Raw genomic sequence first — 21,382 nt, 5'->3', positions numbered from 1 at the left:
AAAAGTTTGGGAGGATGGATCTACTTTTTTTTTAAGATTTTTTATTTATTTGACAGACAGAGATCACAAGCAGGCAGAAAGGCAGGCAGAGAGAGAGAGAGAGGAGGAAGCAGGTTCCCTGCCGAGCAGAGAGCCTGACGCAGGACTCGATCCCAGGACCCTGAGATCACGACCCGAGTTGAAGGCAGAGGCTTTAACCCACTGAGCCACCCAGGCACCCCAGAATGGATCTACTTTTTAAAGGGTGGTTAAGTAAGCCATGTGAGAAACATAAAACTCATATTAGGTATAGGATAAAACTGTTAAATGACCCTAGACTCTGGGAAATACGACAATTTGGGTATACTGAGGTTCAGAGAAATCAAGATTTTTTTTTTCTGGTTCAGAGAAATCTAGAAATTTTCCCAGAGTCCTCAGTCTAGTAAGTGGTAGAGGCTGAATGTCTCTAACTGCCACATAGCATTGTAATACTGAGTAACACCCACTCAGAAATTCTTGAAGAGCTGAGAATTCTTGAGTAGGAAACCCAGAAAGAATAGAGAAGTAGCCGTATGAGAATGGTAATCCTTCATCTATTTGGTTTATGAAAATGGTTATGTGTTGACACTTTCAAATAAAAGGAAGCTAGAGATGTGGGTAAAAAAATCACATAGTCTCGGGAGTCAGGAAAATAAGGAATTGAATGCCAAATTGCCATTATTGGTTGTGCAGTCTTAGGCTCAGTGAATAACTTAGCGACCAATTTCATTTTCAAGTGGGGACAACAGTTACCATATTGTTGTTGGGTTTACATTAGGCAGTGTAAGTGAAAGCTACTTACATATTAGTGCTCAGTAATTATAATTACTGTAGCAATAAATTTTGTGTTTTTACTTGGAATAATATCTAAATGTTAATTTTCTTTTGAGATGGTTTCTGAATTCTTTTCAAAGTCCTTCATTACACATATAATCAGCCTAAGAAAATGGATTCATAACTTGTGTTTGAGAGGAAAGAAAACCCCAGTGACCTCTTCCACATAAGATAGGCAAGAAATCACTTTAATTCAATTTAGAGTAAGGAATGAATTCAACTTGTTAAAATTGCTTATATTCTTTGAGGAAATTGGATACAAATAAAATGAACCTAATAAGTCATTTTCTTCTATATGAGAATCACCTGAATCACATACAAGAAATTTTATAAATCATTTGACAAAGACAGCTAGGAAAACAAGTATAAATAATAATTTCAATACAATTTTTATGTGTCAGTTATTTATTTTTACTACTGATATCGTCATGCTAGTCCCAGAGTCCTGTGTTCACATTTGCTAAAATATATTCTGTTTATATACACTACATTTGTATACATAGTATATGCTCTCTTTATATATAGATGTATATGCATACTTAATGTGCGCACATACATAAATGGGTAGATGTATGCATGTATACATATACTGAATACAGATATGAAATACATAATACATACATGCATATTATGAATAATATAAGTATGGAAAAAAGTATAGAATTTTAAGTTAAAAGCCCTAATTATGGGATAATGAGCCAGTCACTTAATCTTTGGAATCACACATTTTCTTGTCTGATAGATAAGAATGATAATAATAGCTAAATTGGAAAGTATTAAAAGATGTCATACATGGGAAAATTAACTTATAAACTGAAAGACTATGTATAGAGATGTTCACTATTTGTATTCATTTTTAATGCATTGCAGCCATGGAAATTGTTTTTTCAAGTGATAAAAAAGCTCACTTAAAACCTTCAGGTTAGGGGGCGCCTGGGTGGCTCAGTGGGTTAAGCCTCTGCCTTCAGCTCAGGTCATGATCTCAGGGTCCTGGGATCGCATAGGGCTCTCTGCTCAGCGGGGAGTCTGCTTCCCTCCTTCTCTCTCTGCCTGCCACTCTGCCTACTTGTGATCTCTCTCTCTCTGTGTCAAATAAATAAATAAAGTCTTCAAACTTTGTTGAATGAATTTTAAAAAAAAAAAAAAATTCAGGTTAGGAGCCCATGTCTCTCTCCCTTTCTTTTCAATCCAAGAACTGCTAATATAATATAACTAACACCAACATTTTTCATTCAGTTTATTCACCTTCACCAAAAACCAATAAATAAGAATGAATGAATGAATGAGTAAAAATTTTAATGCCCTGAATTTATTCCTAGTATATTTCCTTTCATAATTAATGAGATTACTGGCTACCTAAAAGAAGGATAAGCAGCCTATTTTGTGGTAGTAGAGGGGAAAATCATCCCAAAAGAATGACTAGAAGGGAGTTAAGATAAACTCACAGTGGGCAGAGGACCTCTATGTTATGATTCCTGCCCATATTGTATCACAATTGCTAACACTTCCTGAGTGTTGACTGTGCAAACAACTATGTTAAACATTTTCCACTGTGAAAGCTTACAGCAACCCTGGGAGATACTCACATTTTTTATATTCCACTGGTAAGAAAACTGATGCTTTATGAGTTGGAAGGCTCACAACTAATAAAGGTCAGCCTTGGGCTTACTTGCAATTCTTACACCTTTAACCACTGTGGTAGTTAAGAAGAAAACAAAGTTCAAATGATGAAGTTAAAGCTCCACCCCCAGATTCAAACCGGTCAAGGGCTGCATGATCTCACAAAGTTTGCTAGGAATCTGTCTTGTATCTAAGCCATAACATGGTTTCTGCACCCTTTGTGGTTCCTGTAAGATCTTAGTGACTTGATTTTGGCAGATTGGCTTCCATGATCCACTGCACACTTTTCCCTAAATCATAGGGGTTTTTTTTGGTTTTTTTTGTTTTTTTTTTTTAAGATTTTATTTTATTTGACACAGAGAGAGAAATCACAAGTAGGCAGAAGCAGGCAGAGAGAGAGGGGAGAAAGCAGGCTCCCCGCGGAGCAGAGAGCCCGACGCGGGGCTCGATCCCAGGACCCTGGGATCATGACCTGAGTCGAAGGCAGAGGCTTTCACCCACTGAGCCACCCAGGCACCCCAAATCATAGGTTTTTAAATAAGAAACAGAATAGTGAATATAATATTTTACCCTACTAAAAAAATAATCTCTTGTTCTTTGGGCATACTTTGTTACTTTCAAGCAAAGTATCAAAAGTAGTAGACAAACTAAATACTATACCAGTAAAGAATCAATTAATTGCACTCAAGTCACTGGCAAAAACTTGTCTACAAAAGGCACATCATTGGGGCACCTGGGAGGCTCAGTGGTTTAAAGCCTCTGCCTTCCGCTCAGGTCATGATCCCAGAGTCCTGGGATTGAGCCCCACATTGGGCTCTCTGCTTAGCAGGGAGCCTGCTTCCTCCTCTCTCTCTCTCTCTCTCTCTCTGCCTGCCTTTCTGCCTACTTGCGATCTCTGTCAAATAAATAAGATCTTAAAAAAAAAAAGGTGCATCATAAATAACTGATTATTTTAGTTTTGTTGCCATTACCTCAAAATGATGGAATGCAATCAGTATAGCTCATTTTGAGTTTGGGAAATCTCTGCCTTTTCTTTTGTAAAGAGTACAAGGCATTTTCTCTGAATTTTTCTCTGAATTTCTCTGAAATTTAAAAACTCACAATTTTCTGTACTTCAGTTTCTACAAAAGAAGGACAGAAACAATCCAGTTTACAAAAATTGACCTTGTGTTTTAAAAATATGTATTTGAGAACACGTTTTAAAAGCAGTATCAATTACTTCCTCACTCTAAATAGTGCTGTTTGGTGAACACTTAGAAAGAAATACTTGTTGCTTACCAAACAAGACAGTTGTGCTTTTGACAGTGCAGCCACTAGCTTTAGATTAGCTAACTTTTTTCCAAGTAAAATTAAGTGTTTGGGAGTCATTTAAAAAGCACAAGGTGTGATTGCAGTAAAAATACAACAATTTAAAGTATTTCTTTTCCATTAATTTTTCTTTCTCCTCTATGTTCTCTCATCATACTCATAGAGCAAATTAATAAGTTCTGGAAATGCCCAGTTATGAACATCTACATGTGGCCTTGAGAGAGCATGTGGCTAGTTTAGACTATAATATACTTCAGTTTGTTTGTTTTTTTTTTTTAAGTTGTTCTAAGGATGAGATTTAGATGATGGCATTCAGGATGTACTATTTCAAAATATGGCTCCTTGGGATATTGAATATTTTAAGCTGAAGGAATTTGGGAAGACAGTAGATGTAGACAGGTCACTGTTACCTTCCCCCCTGCCCTTCTCCCCTGAGCCAAATCTTAAACCCCTCCTGGGAAAGTTGCCCCACCTATTCCCAGAGGAGACCCCTTACCTCTAAAGGCAAAGTGACACCCAGAAGAATGTTCACAAATAGGCCTGCTAAGCTTCCCACAGTTTACACACTTCATACTCCTTAACATTTCTTATTTTCCTATGATGTTCACTCTTCATCAAACCTAGCATAAAAATACTCAGGTCTACTTGTTTCTCCAGTTCTTCATTTTTTTTTTTAATAGAGGCTTTCTTATCACATAGAAATATATAGTAAATCAATGTGAGTGGTTTTCTTCTGTTAATCTGTCTTTGTAAGTTTATTTTTCCACTCTAAGAACCCTAAGAAGGTCTCAGAAAATGTTTTCCTCCCCCATGCACATCTAAGAAGAAAGCATGAAAAGGAGTACTCAATGGCATTGACACAGGTCTATCCCTTCCTGCTCAGTGAGAAGTTCAGCCACAATCAAATTCCTCTTTCTAAAATGTACTGAAAGCCTTCCTTAATCGCCTCACTTTGCTTTGTGAAATTCTTTTCTTGTCTGCTATGTGAAATCTACTTTTATACTTTTCTTCCTTCAAACTTGTGTGATGCTGTATCTAAAGCAATGATGGCTGCCGGTTTCTCAGAATGTCACTCTTCTTGCGGATGGCCCAGCCTTTTGTGAGATTGCTGATGTTCAGTGTACAGAGGAGCCAACATTAGTTACTGTCCTGAAGACGCTGATTTCCTTCCCAATCACTTCCTGCTGTCAGGTTTTCCAGAACCTACGCAAATGTTATATGATAACATGGTTAATCCTACTTTCCCAAATCCAAGCATTTGATACCTGATGTCAAAGGGATGGAACTATTAAGAGTAATATTTTTAAGAGTAATGTTTTCTGTAGCTGCCTGAGATACCAAAAACACTGTTGATCTTTGTGTACTTTTATTGGCCAAGGTTCTTTGCCTCTCGCTTGCCTGTGGCTACTCGTTCACTTAAAGCTTTAGACAAGATTAACCCAATACAAATAATTTTCTTAAGACATTCTATTACCAATATCTGGATGTCCCTGGCAGCTCAACTTTGGTACAATAAGAGCAGTAGAATTAAATTTAAAATGAGGAGTGAAGTTGTTTTCTTGACTCCCTTCTGGAGGTTCAACACTGTTGATGTGCAAGTGTGATCTCAACAGAAAGGAACTTGAATTGGTCCACATTGAATTGATGCTATTAAGTCATTTTATCCATTCCAGGCACCAGGGTTTTAGATGGAATTTTAAGTTAGACCCATCTCATTTGGGTGTCTCTCCCCAGCCCCTTAACAAGATCTAAAATGGGTTATTTGGGTTTAGGGTAAAAAGGATCCCAAGCTTCCATAGGTGTATTTCTCTAGTTTTGCATGTGTCATGGACCATGGCTATAGAAGAGGGAACTCAAAATAAGAATAATTAAGATTTGTTGTGTGCACTGTGTTTCTTAAGCACTGTGTTTCTTAAGCACTGTTATAAATGCTCATATAAATTATCTTATTTAATCACTACAATATACCAGACATAGAACTTTGGTGAGGCTATTGGGGTTCAAACTGGTTAAAACACTTGCTGACAAGTGGCAAAGCTTGACTTTGAACTTGTCTGTGACTTGTCTAGGGATTTCTTTTTCTTTCTTTCTTTTACTTTGTTTATTCTTAGTGTGATATAGGGAAAGACTTATAAATCACCCTAGTTTTCAGTTAGAGGAGCACCATTTCTATTTAATTCCCTATCACCCAAATACCAAATAATAATAAAAACAATTACTCTTAACTGACTATGCCTTAAATGCCAGGTATCAAGTGTGATTTTTATTAAAGAACTATCTTAGGAATGTATGATAATTATTTTAGCAAAAGAAAAAAAAATGATATTCTTGAGATGACTAAAAATATTTATATTTAGAATGTACCCTGGTGAATCAAGGAATTACATAAGCTTTTTCTTTTTGTTATAAAGTCTTCTTTTAAAAATAAAGGATAAAGCTGTAGCAAACATAAATCATTTGTTATAAATTTTCCTTAAGAATGAACAAGCTAATTGCTAATAAATTTGTACTTTCTTTGTAGAAATCTTGTGTGAGGTGGATTAGAAATTGACAGACTCCATTTCTGGTGACAGCAATAGGAAATTGAGCTATGGAAAGGACCAGATCTGGTTACGGGTTAGAGCTCAAACTCTCAATATACTGATCATCCTTTTCTCAAATGATGTTGGAGATGTTCTTCAGCTTTCTTGGAGATGAAAGGCCTGGAAACTTCTAGAAGAAGCTCCAGAAATGCCAGTTCATGGTCCAAGAGAAGGTAAGAGTACCACATGCATTGCCTATCATATCTGAGATTATGAGGATATTTTATCTTAAGATGTAGGGCTATGAATGCTGTATTTTATCTAATTTTTCATTACCCTCCTCTCCCACTCATCAGTAAATATCTGCTCAATATGCTGGTTATTATAAGAGCACATTTTTTTTTAAGGGCACATTTTGATTTGTGTAATAGATATGGTATTAAAAAGGGTAATGAACTATTTTTACTGCTGAAATAGGTCATCCTATCAGGATGGCATCGTATATTACTTAAGGTATAGCTAGAGATCTTAGAGGTGCCCAATTAAAAGTGCTTCTAGCCCAATGAAAAGCAAAATGGCATTAGCAGAAGTTCATTGACTCTGTTCTCAGCTTGAACTGCTCAGACTTTTGAACTTCAAGTTCTTTTAGATAATATTCCTCTTTCAACTCCCTTAGCAAATGTTTGACATCAGTGAAAGGTGTTCTAATTCATTTTTTGCTTCTGATGTTCCTTACAGAGTTCTTGGAGATAACTAGTATTAATCTTACTTTAGAGATGAAGAAAATAAGACGCTAAGAATTTGGGTAACATATCCAAATGTAAACATTGGTTTAAACAAATTTTTTTTTGTTTAAAACAAAAATTAAATTGTTTTGTTAAAACAAAACAAAAATTAAATTGTTTTGTTAAAACAAATTTTTTTTTATTTTATTTTATTTTTTAAAAGATTTTATTCATTTTATTTGACAGAGAGAGCTCACAAGTAGACAGAGAGGCTGGCAGAGAGAGAGGGGGAAGCAGGCTCCCTACCGAGCAGAGAGCCCAATGCCAGGCTCTGTGCAGCTCCATCTCAGGATCCTGAGGTCACAACCTAAGCCAAAGGCAGAGGCTCAACCCACTGAGCCACCCAGGCACCCCTGGTCAGCTTTATTTTAAAGCCCAAGATCTTAGCCACTGCATTATATCCTATAGCAAGAAGTCTAAGAAGCTATTTGTGGGTCTTTTCTCAATGGGTTTTCATTACTCTAGTCATATAATGATGATAAGTCTTATATTTACCTTGCTCAAAAATTCTGATCAGGCAAAATACCACAAAGAGAGTAATATTTTAAATTAACCCATGCTGTAATTTACTTTCAATAGAATAACCCCACACTTATTGATTTTCTACTATGTAAGAGTCACTGAACTAAGCACAGCATGAATCAGCATGAATTTGATACTAAAAATAATACAGAAAAGAAGTATTGCAGAAGCTTCTGGGCTCACTTCATGAACAGAGAGCCAATTTTAACTTTTCCTGGACCACCTAAAAGTTTCAATCAAATTAAATACCTAAAATTACCAGACATCTAATTAAATAAGAAGGGGAGCCTTCTCTATCAGATGCAGTGAATAAGTGAAATATATTTAAAAAAAAATATATGATAATGGCCCCAGTCTTTTCTTTACTTCATTGCTCATTCCTCACTCCAGGGAGAAGAATCTCATACTGAGAACATTGGGATCCAGCTTGTATATCAAATGTTATTCATATATTTAGACCAGAAATATGCTGATCTAGGCCTCTGTGTCAGTTGTCTGGCTTTTACCCATCAAGGAGATCATGGGTAGATGGGTAACTGAGTTGTACATCAGAGCTTTTTCTGATAAAGCAAAGCACATATTCAACAGGCACTTGCCTGACCCATTCAGTGTCCCCCCACCCTTAGCTCCCGTCCGTTACAAAAGCACTAGCTCTTCCCTGGTCTCTCCATTCTCAAGTCTGGCCAGTACTTACTGGCATATTTTTTTGTTTTAAATTGCTAAGAGGAGGTGTGTTTCTTATGGATCCCACCACTTATCTGGCTCCAAGAAATACATTTAGGAATAATGAAAACTAAATCATAATTTTGACCAAGTTATGTTTTGAAGTAGAGAACAACCTCTGTTACATTGCATATTGCACGACCCTATCTATTTTCTTAGTCTTGAATGATAGTTCAACCTAAAGTCACATCTAGGATGATGGTGAAAATTAATGGACGGTATCTGATGTATTGTAAGCACACTGAAACCATAGCTACTGCTGTTTTTTCTTGCATTGTTTTTGCATTGTGCAGAATGTATAAGACAAATGAATAATCCCCAGGGAAGATTTTTGTCTAAAGAGATTGACATCCGTTTTTACCATTTTATCCCAATAAATGTCCTAAAATTATAGGGAGAACTTCAAGGAAAATTCTTGGGATTTTACATTTTAAGATGACAAGATGAGGATATGTACCCCTTTTTCATCTCTGAACTTGGACGCTAAGAAGTAAACATAAATTCTTAAATCAGTCTAGGACACAGTATAACCACAGGCCCAATCTAAGAGGAAAGTTGTCAGATTAAGCTTAGACCAGGCATGCCTGCTGCTGCAGGTGCAGATAAAACGAGAAGAAACCAGAGAGTTCCAGACCATGGGCCTCACCCTGAAGGACAGAAACAACACTGTTAATAGCAACTATGACATCAGAGGACATGGGGTGTTGAGTGAAGTTCTCTGGACCCTGTTAGATACTACAGATTAGAGGCAAAAGAATTCACGGACATCCCATCACTGAATGGCTTATCCAGATATGAAGCCAACTAGAGAAGAGATGGAATAATGAATAATTACCACGTATGTAGGAATGATGAAAAGTCAAACCAATGCACTCATGTTCCTCACCTTTCCCTCTTCCCCATCTCTGTCTCTCATACACACACACACACACCATACAAAGAAAATAGAGCAAAACTGACATGGCAGGGAGAGGAAGGGCATGAAAAATATGCTGCCATTGCCCAGAAAAGAAGGCAAACAGGGAAAATAAAATGGCACAGAAATGAAGGTCCGTTTGAGATGTAAAAAGGAGACTACTACACAATTGAGTAAGTGGTGCCAGAGAGGAAAGAACAAAAACAACAAAATAACTGAAAATGAGTAAGTTAAAATGCATAAAATGAGAGATGTGGCCCCCACAGTTATGAGGGTTAAAACAAAAACAGATATTTTAATTTATAATTGAGAAAACTGTTTAGAAATGGAGAAAACTTGAATCCAAGTTTGAAGGAAGGAATACACCAAATCGTCAGAACAATTGCTACTGAATGATACATTTCAAGGTGCTTCTTGTTAAACTGTTACAATTTTGAAGATGTGTTTGTGTAAGAATCAGATAGCCGGGCGCCTGGGTGGCTCAGTGGATTAAGCCGCTGCCTTCGGCTCAGGTCATGATCTCGGGGTCCTGGGATCGAGTCCCGCATCGGGCTCTCTGCTCAGCAGGGAGCCTGCTTCCTCCTTTCTCTCTCTCTCTCTGCCTACTTGTGATCTCTCTCTGTCAAATAAATAAATAAAATCTTTAAAAAAAAAAAAGAATCAGATAGCCATAGAGAGAGAAAGAGACAGATCCTTGCATATCCAGAAAGAAATAAAAATAGGCAAATCTCAACATCTACACACAAAAAACTCCATGCTGGACGATGGGGAGCTAGAAAACCTGACCATAAAATGAATAGAGAAAATGTTTAACTAGATACTCCACAAAAAAAAACACTGGTATGACTTTTTAAAAATTGTGAGAAAACTAGTCTAAGCCAAAAAACCAGTTTCTCCTTCTTTTCTAGTCTTCTGGAAAACTCGGGTTGTTCTTTTTCTCTAAAGCATTTTGTTTAGGTATCAAAGTTAATTGTGAACTTGACTTCCTTTTCCACACCTGAGCTCCCCTCTCAGGTTAACCTTATTCATGCTGACCCCTCTTGCTTGTACTCAGATTGGACCCAAAGTCTGTCTGCTGAATTGATTCATTTTTGTTATTGCAGAATCTGGGGCTCTAAAAAAATTGCTGATAATTCAAGACACCTGCCCAAACCTAGGCTTTTACAAAAAAGAAAACATGAAAAAAATCAATATTAAATTATATAAAAAAGAAATGTAATGTTACTAGCTAGCCAGGGTTTATTTTGTCCACTAACCAAGGCTACAGATCCATGGTAAACATTTTGACATGATCCTCTGGAGTTCTGTGACTTGCCTCCCTAAATAATTGCATTTCATGAAAAATGAAACTTTGGGATAAACAAAAATGTTTTTAAAAAAGTTACTGAGATTGTGATTTTATGTGATAAAAAGTATTCTTTCATGTGTGGGCCTAAGGGGTGTGGAATAATGAAGCAGCAAGATAAGGCAGGAATTTATTCCAAGTTCTGGTTTAGGCATAGTTTAGACTGAGATGATGTTCCAGGGAGTCAGCCTGTTTTTGTTGTTGTTGTTGTTGTTGTTTTAAAGAAATAAAGATTCTGACCAGCTTTCATGACAGTTTCTCTCCATCCTGAGTGGCTAGTGCTAGTGTCTGTAAGTCGTGACATTCATATAACTTTCGACAGAATAAGATTTCAGAAAAACTGACAGAACCTTGAATGTCTGTGAATGGTAAGTAGCAATATGAAGGAGAGAACATTAGCTCAGGTCCCTTCTTCTACTTTCTAGGTTTGTGAGGTAAGGATTTTCAAGGGCTAGCTCTAAAGAGACAACAGGTCTTGGACCTGATCTAATCGTTCTCTCTATCCAATGGGACTATGATTTCACTATACACTATATAAACAGGCAATGGAAGGAGACAAAGAGAGAGACTGGAAGAAGAGCCAGGAAAAGAAGGAAGGAAGGTGGGGCAGAAGGAGAAAGGGAGAAGATGCTTGGGATCCCAGTTGAGCATGTGCATTCTGACATGATCTTTCAAAGAGAGAATTAAATAAAAGATGCTGGAAACATCCAGTCACATTGGTATAGCTGCCTAGGGCTGACTTCTGTGAATCAATTGTACAAAATGTAGTCCTTGCAATATCATCTCCCTCAATTAATATTTATTGAGCAGCTCCTAAGGTACATGACACATGAAGAGATATGATTAACTTCCTGTTCTCTACCCGTCTCTCTAGAAAATGAAGCCAGTACAACCTTCAAAATACCTGCCTGAGGGGAAAAAATGAACTTGCTTTAACAACCTGAACAAACATTATTTCAAGAACTAATTTTCCACTTATCTGACTCTTACCTTCCATATTTTCAATATCCTGTGATGTCTTGTAGCGATTTAACATTGCAAGTCACTGAGTACAAATGGGCGCCGTCGAGAGTGGGCTTTATGTCCATTTAATTGCTTTAATACTTTATATTTTAAAATTCTCTCTAATGGCAATCAACTTAATTCAGGCAATGGAGCTATTTTTGCTCCAACTAACAAATTACAAATTTTAAATGACTTATTTTAGATCCCCTAGTTGTTTGGGCTTCAAACTTTCTGATATTAATGCCTTTGTTAATAAGGACACCTGTTTTCTCAAAATTACATTGCATGCTTCACAGTAGCTTTGTTACCTTTGCTGTTTATAGACAATATTCCTTCTGCAGGTTAGAAAAGAACAAGGTAAAGGAGTTTATCTAACAATTTTCTAACTGCCAGGTCTTGTGCTAAACATGCTGTATTCATAACTATATGTATACTCAGAACATACCTTGGGGTAGGGTCACTGTTCATATACTCTTATTTATTTATTTATTTTTATTTTAACAATACCATTGACTGTTCTCTGTGCTGTACCTTTCATCCCCATGACTTGATCATTCCGTAACTGGAAGCCTGCACCTCCCACTCTCCCTCACCCATTTGCCCATATCCCCCAGCTTCTTCCCCTTTGGCAACCATCAGTTTGTTCTCTGTACTCACGAGTCTGTTTCTGTTTTTCATTTGTTGGTTGTTTTGTTGTTTTTGATTGCACGTGTAAGTGAAATAATATGATATTTGTCCTTCTCTGTCTGACTTATTTCACTTAGCATATCATCCTTCAGGTCTTGTCATAAATGGTAATATTTCACTATTTTTACGGCTGAATAATATTCCATTGTGTACATATACCACATCTTCTTTATCCATTTATCTACTGATGGCCACTTAGTCTTATCTCAAATGAAGCAGCTCATGCTTACAAACTATAAAGTTGCCCATTAAGTGATAGAGCTGGGATTAGAACCAGGCCATCAGACTCCAGTACCTGTGATCTGAACTGCTTCAAGACACTTGGCTTTTTTCGTTTGTGAAAGCTGCTAAATCAGGTTTATGCATCCTCTAGATTTGTGCATTGTTTCAGATGAGCGTTTTCTATGTTTTAATTCCTGGGTCATACGAACTGTAGGGGTCACATTTTCTAAATATTTCTATAAATGTATTTTTAAAAATAGAAATCATTGTAGGATTTCTTTTTAATTTTTAATTCTTACTGCATATTTGATTTCAACCCTATTGAGCAACCACATTGTACAAGAAATACACACAGGACTGTGAGATCTAAGAGGTAAACATGACAGACTCTGAATCTGAAGGATATGTGATATATTACTGCAAAGTCTTGGTAAGCAAGTCTACTTTCTGGAAATATTGAAATGGATAATATTTCAACTGGTAATTGAAATGTGGTTCTTTTTCAAATTCATTTGTTATATTTATAAATCTGAACTATATAGATAAATATCAGTGCCTGGTAGAATTACATAAGCTTCATACAAAGAATGAAACTATCTTCTCTTCTATCAATACTTTACCGATTTCATAGAGAGCTCCCAGTATATCGCAGTAAAAAGTTTTGAGAATTCCTTGTATCTTTTTACAACCCAGGACACTCTAAAATATAGGGCTATAACATTTTATAACCTTTCTTATTGTAACACCATGTTATTTCTCTCATAATATTGTTGGTCGCAATATTTGAAGGAGAAAATTTTATGGGCACTTTCCAAGGCAATTGTAGATTAACACTTTCATTATTAAGCTCTTCAGTGTTTGCTTATTTGTAGGTTTCATTAATTGATAATAGTACTAGTGGTTTTCTATCTAGTTTTGCCATTAGAAATACTAATGCTGCAATTCTTCACAAAATATCTAAAACAGAAAAACAAAAGAAGAGTATCTTGTGGTATAAGGAAATGGAGAGTTGGATTTGGGGTTACTGGCAGACAGTTTTACCATGCAAATTACATGAAGAGGTTGGCCTATATTGCACTTTGCCCTGGGACTCATAAATTATTTACGTGGCTTCATTCTCCTACATTTGCAAGCTTCTGTCTTAAAAAATTCTTCCTAAGAAAAAAGATCATTGCATTGTAATTATTCCAATTGTCTTCATAATTGTATTATATGACTTATAAATAAACCTGCCTAAATACTTCATTTATTCTTTTAACAAGAATTTTTTTGTACTCTCCTATGTGCTGTGTACTGTGTTAGATACCTTATATATAAGGATAAACTATGCTTGCCTCATTGTACTGAGAGTCTAGTGACATCCAGTGATATCTAGTGATATCTAGATGAGTAAATAGGAGATAATAATACAATGCAATGAGGTCTGTGGTAAGTAATAGAGAATACCATGAGAGGATATGTAAGGGAGAAGCACTTCCACATTTACAATGTGTGCTTGGGTATGCTTAACAGTGATATTTAAGGGAAGCTACTCATGCAAGTGAGATGTTAACAACACACCTGTTTAACCAGGCAAATGGTGGAGGAGGAAGAGAGGGAGAATAATGCTTTGCTCCGACAATGACTCATGAAGAGGCTGAGTATTGGGAGGCTGTCGATGTTCAGGATTTGGGGAGTAATTGAATTAAGTGGTGCAGAGTGAAGAAGAGGAGTGGCTGGGAGTTGCCGAGAGGGGATAGGTGTGGGAGAGCCATGCAATGAAGGGTCCTGTAACCCTTGTCAAGGAGAGTGAACATTGGGGCAATTGGAGAGCCATTAGTTTAAATACACGTGAGATGTGATATTTGTGTTTTAGATTGCTTTGGCAATAGTGGAGAGATGATAGAAGTAGGGGCAGGAGACGAAAGCAGGGAAGTTAGTAAGAACCTGTTGCAGCAATTGAGTCCAGAGCCAAGTGTGGTGATAATGTAGATTACAGCCCCATATAATACCCCCCCACACACATATGTATATGTGTATCCCAAGTTTATTGTCAACTATATTTGTTTTACTTGCTTATCTTCCATTAAACCAAGAGGTCCTGGGAGCCATGAGCTCTGCTTTCTATCAGCATTGTGAAATTTTCATAGTTCATCAAGTCTTTGAAGATAGAGGGAAAAAAAATTAAATGAAAAAATACAATAAAGATACAGTCCCATTTGTTTTTTCTAAATATTTTTCTGCTATGTTGTAAAATTCTCATGAGATATTTATCAATTACCAACTACTTAAATAAACTCCTTGAGATTAAGAATATGACATACTGTATTTTTAAAAAATCACACCCAAAGTTTCCAGGAACCCAGCTATGGTTTTAAAAAGAAAGCTACTGTGGAGTATTTGGTACAAAGTTATGGTAACTCTAATGCTAAGAAATATCACTGGGTTGAAAGACACTTGTTTTTCAAGAAAGAATTTGAGCATTATAAGGAAAGAAATGGAAAAGGAAAAGAATAGTATCCCTCCTTGTCATTCATCATCTAAGGCCATGTGTCACTCTTTATCTTTAAGTTTGCTACAGCTAATATTCATTATCTTTTATGGCAATGTGTCAGTTACCAATCCACAACCAAAAACAATATAGTAATATTTTGTAACATGATCTAATTTTCCTTCGGGAACTCAACCTATTTTCAAGTGTATAATAATGTTGCCACTTCAGAAGGCAAGCTATTAACTAAATTATCAAAACCTTGAGAGCTGACAGAAATGGAGATCGCCATTAATCAAATGCATTTCCAACCTAGCCATGTAGGGAAAGTGACTTGTGTCCATAATTCCCAAGGTTTGGGCTAGAACTTAATAAGAGTAGATGGGAATCATGATAACCCAAAGGAATCCTACACAGCTAAATGTAGTAAGGAGAAATTTTAATAGTTGTCATTTTTTCTGTTTAATTAAATGATCATAAGTAAAAAGAGTTAATAAAACCCAAAATGGGGAAACTAGCAGCAATCATTCCTGGGGAAGTTATTTTACTTTCTTTTGATGATAACAGATTTATTACATGTTGAAAGCCAAGTGGGTCTTTTAAATTGTATAAATGGTGTCTCACAGCTAACGATTAGTTTTGAAGTATTTTTGACATGTGTTTTTTTTTTCCTTTTATTTTACTAATACCTCTCTTTGTGACAAATCAGTATAAGATTTGTCATTGGGCCATTTGGTTTTGGTATATGTCGATGTTATTTCTAGTCTCCACAGTTTGCTTATCTATCCTTGAGGATAAATTTCCAGAAAACAGATTCTCTGAAAAATCCCTGTGGCTCTTTCTTCCTATCCTGCTGCCCAGGACATGCCCTGCTAAATTCTACTGTCATGTTCCCTGGTGTTAGAAATGCCAGACATCACTTACTCCAGTGTCCTGTGAAGGACTCTAAAAAGGGTGCAGCTCCAAAAGTATTGACATGATGTCAGAGATGTCCATGGCATGAAATTAAAAGAAAAAGAAGAAGAAAAAGTTCTTGTGCATATAATTTTCTCTAATACTTTAGTATTTGAATTCTTCTAAGATTTTATTTATTTGACAGAGAGAGGGAGATAGAGCACAAGTAGGGGGAGCAGCAAAGGGAAAGGGAGAAATGGGTTCCCTGCTAAGCAGGGAGCCAGATGTGGGACTCAGTCCCAGGATCCTAGGATAATGACGTGAGCCGAGGGCAGACACTTAACCAACTTAACACCGGCACCCCTAGTGTTTGAATTCTATGTGCATTTCTTCCTCCTTCATAGCATATAGTTCAAAGATTAACCTATTTTATGCAGGCAGTTAGTGTATCACCTGACTAGCCTTTTATATACATACATTGATGGTTTCACAGCATAGGTCATGGAGGGATTCGTTAGGTGCAAAGAGAGAAATAATTCTAGGAATCAGCACTGAAATAGTTGTTGAACATATGTTCAACTCAAGCACTATATGGATCTAGGGTTCTGCAGGGGTGGGGCATGGGGGCAGTCCATGACTGGAGAGAAGGTGCACTATACTGTGAATCAGTAGTGACTGTTATAAAGTATGTAGCTGGGTAAAAATGCATCCAATTCTGTTTTTCCTCAAGAAATGCTATGGCAGTGAAATTCTTTCTGTGGATGAAGATGTGTTGCTAGATTACTCAGAAGTAATGTCATGGGTTGGAGATTCTCCGTATATGTCAGTGCATTACCATGTATCTGAGACACAGAAATTCAACAACAGCTCAATGAGACTCCTGCTTTTAGTCTGAAAATGTTTCACAGAAATCATTAGAGTGTTGATAGCTTCCTATGGTATAAGACATAAAAATCTGTCATTGAATAAAAAACTATGAAAAATGTATGTTCAAACCCTTAAAATATTGAACCTTATACCAAATGGATAGTACTTCACATTAATTGTTTGAAAAGAAAATGAGGGGCACCTGGGTGGCTCAGTGGGTTAAAGCCTCTGCCTTCGGCTCAGGTCAGGATCCCAGGGTCCTGGGATCAAGCTCCCCGAGTCTGGCTCTCTGCTCAGCAGGGAGTCTGCTTCCCTTCCTCTCTCTGCCTGCTTGTGATCTCTGTCTGTCAAATAAAAAAATAAAATCTTAAAAAAAAAAAAAGAAATTTTTTCTTTAAAAAAAAGAAAAAAGGAAAGAAAATGAGATGTGCCATCTCCTATATACAGATAGTTACAAGTAGTTTGAATAGAAATACAGTTTCAAAACTTGAGCTTCTCATACTGAGGCTCAAGGACCACAACCTCATTGACTGTATTAGACTAGAACTCATTAAAAAACAAAACAGTATAAATGATCTCAAATACCCAGTATGTATTTAGATAAGACACTGCATAAAATATTTAATCAAAAAGTCAGTGTATGAGTGTGAAAAACTTACAAATGGTAACTGGATATAGGAACTACAGTTGTTTTCCCTGTTTAATATCTCTGTCATGTTTAATTTTCCCATGAATAAGAAGATATAGCTGGGAAGAAAGGAAAAGCTAGAAAGAAGATAAATGTATTTAGTTAACTATATGATGATGGAGTCATAACTCAGTAGAATTCCAGGGTGCCTACCTTTTAAAAAATAAGTTCTAATTTAGGGTAAATTCTTGTTACTAGTTATGAACAAGTAAATTGCTGTAAAGCATTTGTCATGCAATGCCACCGTGATTGTTTTAGTGAGCTAGAGCATGCAAGGATGTCAGACTTCACTTGACGACCCGGGATCAGAGAACAATGAATGGTTGGAAAGAAGAGTTAAATGATAAAGCAACATGAAGTAGGTGATGGGAAGGAAGCAGGGAAGACTGTATCATTTAGTAATGAACCCGGAATAGTCATTCTGTAGAAGAAAAACTAACAGAAGGGAAGGAAAATTATGATAATTTATTTAAATCTTAATGTGGAAAGATTGCTTTATTCTTGCAATTTCTCCTCACCCTCCTAATTTTTCTGAGGCAAGGGTTTCTCCTGATCATCCCAAATGGAAATATGCGCATTGTTTCCCTCTGTATCACTTGTGTTGATACCCGCTTTTTTTTTTTTAAGATTTTATTTATTTATTTGAGAGAGAGACAGTGAGAGAGAGCATGAGCGAGGAGAAGGTCAGAGAGAGAAGCGGACTCCCCGTGGAGCTGGGAGCCAGATGCGGGACTCGATCCTGGGACTCCAGGATCATGACCTGAGCTGAAGGCAGTCGTCCAACCAACTGAGCCACCCAGGCGTCCCTGTTGATACCCACTTTATCTTTTTTTTGTTTGTTTGTTTGTTTTTAAGTCTCTGCATTTCCTCCAGTGTTGTTGTAAACAGCTAAGTGTCTTGGAATGAGTCAAAGTCTGTGTTACCATTATAGTGGTGAAAAATACACGTAAGCTCCTTTGTCTAGAAGTTTTAAGTTAGTTGTAGACATCGCCCTCTCCGTAGAACTCTGTCTCTGAGCAATAGCACCAGGGCTGTATTCAGTTGGTTGCAGAGAGCAGATGGTCTTGCAGAGGCAATGAGCAATGAGAAGTGGATCCAGGCTAAAACTTGGAAGTCCACCAGAAGAGGAAAAAAATACCTTTTAAAAAGGAAGAGAAGACAATTTCATCTGTCTAATAAATCAAAAGGCATAAAATATATGTTGTGTATTTTGCAAGCAGAGGTCAAAAGCCTAGTATTTTTCATGGGAAAACATATCATCCTTCCATTTCAATTAACCTTATAAAGTAGTCAATAAATATTTTTGAAAAATATTTCTGGCAGCTGCAAAGGCAAGCCTTATTTTAAAGGAAGTTTTTTTGGTTTTTGGTTTTTGGTTTTTTTTTTTTTAAGATAAACAGAGACCTGTGTGAGTGGGGTTAGTGCTTACTCAAATTTCCACGAGTCTGAAAGATGAGGTTCTTGAAAAAGTAGCTTAAAGGCTGACTTGAAGACCCCTGCTTACCTCCTATAAGACACTGCACTTTTCCTTTACGACTCCCAAAGAACATATCACTTCAGACACTCCGAATACCCAGTATGTCAGGGGTTTTCCCCACACTAAGCAATTCCTTCTGATACCAGCTGTGACCCTGTCCTGTAATTCAGTTCAGCTCTGACACCATGTACCTGGAGTTAACATCAGATCCCATAAGTTACAGACTTTGTACTGTAGGACTGCTCCCACTTCTGATACTGATCACAAGTCCCAGATCGTCACCAGTGTTTTAGAGAAATTGGCTATATATATATTAGGGTTCCCACAGCACTCTCCTTGCTTTAAATAATGGACTAAAATGACTCAAAGAATTCAGGGTAACTCTTATGTTTCCTAGCTTATTATAAGGGTGCAACAACAGATCCAAATGGACAGCCAGATGAAGATATACACAAGGCAAAGTATGTGGAAAGTAGCTTCCATGCCTTCTCTGTGAGCACTTCCACATTTACCAACCCCAAAACCCTCTGAAGCCTGTACTTTTGGGAATTTAATGGAAACTTCTCTATGCAGACATGATCAACTATAAACTCAGTCTCTAGTCTCTCTCTTCTTCCTGGATGATCTGTGGTTGGGTGGAAAGTTCCAACGTTCTAACCATGGCTTGGTCTTTTGGGGGACTAGGCCCCATTATGAAACTATCCAGGAGCCCACCAACAATTACTTCATTAGACCAAAAGACACTCCTGTCACCCAGGAGATTTCAAGGGATTAAGAAGCCCTTTGTCAGGAGCCAGAGTCATAGACCAAATATTAAAAGAGAAGGTGCTTCTACCATTTTTATCACTTAGGAAATTAGAAGGATTTTAGGAGCTCTGTGCAGGAACTGGAGCAGATACCTGTTTCTCTGTTTACCCATATATCTGTCCCTATTATTTCCTATAAATATTCATGCATGTGTGTGTGTGTGTGTGTGTATGTATGTATTTTCACACAAGAAATGTTTAGAAATATTTCAAAGAGCAAGGCCAGTCTCCTGAAGCAATGCCTGAGTTTTCTTTCTTTATTTTCCCTTTAGAGATACACAAGATAAAATTTTTATATATTATAGCATTCTGTAAATAATATATGTCTAGCCTTTAACTTATCCCTAGGCACAATTGTGAAATATTGTGATTCTAAAACTAGCAGTGTGGAAAACTGATACAATATTAATTTTAAGCTAATCTAATTAAAGATCTAATTATCATAATACATGGATGGTTTTTTTTTTTTGTAACATGGTGTTATGATGCCAATGTTATCGTTAGTTGAGAATGTTTCAAAATTTCTTTGGGAAAATAAAAATAAATTGAAGAAATTGGTACCTAAATAGGAAAGAAATCTCAGAAATTAAGTATATTTTATTTTTTTAGTAACACCACAAAAGGCAGAAATGTATGTCAATTAAGTTAAAATCTTATTCTTAATAAAAATTCTAAGACTCTTGAAGAAAACATTTGATGGTCTTTTAACAAGTGAACATGCTTATTCTAATCCCCAATGAATGTAGGCTTTAGAAACATGTCTGTGAGTGACCCCTATTTGTAGAACATTTGAAACACAATTTCATATTTAAGATACTCACTATAGAAAACTTATTTCATTTGAGTTTTGATGACTGCAATAAATTCAGAAAAGGAAATAGGTTCTAGCATAACTAATTTTTCTGCATTAATGCTACTATATGTACTGACCATTTAAGGAAGTTTTAGTATTAGAGATTTAAGATTTAAAATATGCTGGACATACTTTGTAGAAATTTCTTTCTTTTTTTAAAGATTTTTATTTATTTATCTATTTAACAGACAGAGATCACAAGTAGGCAGAGAGGCAGGCAGAGGGAGAGAGAGGAAGAGAAGCAAGCTTCCCACTGAGCGGAGAGCCCGATGCAGGGCTCGATCCCAGGAATCTGGGATCCTGACCTGAGCCGAAGGCAGAGGCTTTAACCCACTGAGCCACCCAGGCATCCCTGTAGAAATTTCTTTAAGGATAAAAACTAGAATTAACACAGGTCCTTAAACAAATATTGACTATTTCATAATAAAAGAAGTTATTATCATTCTATAGATGGACGAGATTATGAGAGTTATTTCAGGAATTCAGTTAATAAAAGAATTCTTGAAATGAAAGGGTCAGTAGAGATTGCAGACAGGAGATTTTGAAAGCCAGACTGCTGGTCTGCATAAAACTAATTTGGTTATAAATATTGTATATGTATATAAATGTGTATATACTTATTTTAGCTAATAGACACATATATATGTACATATATATACACATACATACATATATATATATACACACACACCCACACACCTACACCTTACATGAGTTTTTGAATGGTAGGATATTTTTACCTTAAAAATCATGTAAGTTGCTCATAAAACTTTAAGTTTAATGTGTGTGTGATAGTATTTTCTTATAATCGAAACTCATA

The sequence above is a fragment of the Neovison vison genome, chromosome 8 (genome assembly GCF_020171115.1).
Source record: "Neovison vison isolate M4711 chromosome 8, ASM_NN_V1, whole genome shotgun sequence".
Lineage (NCBI taxonomy): Eukaryota > Metazoa > Chordata > Mammalia > Carnivora > Mustelidae > Neogale > Neogale vison.
The sequence above is the reverse complement of the archived record's forward strand: the minus strand, read 5'-3'. Positions refer to the sequence as shown.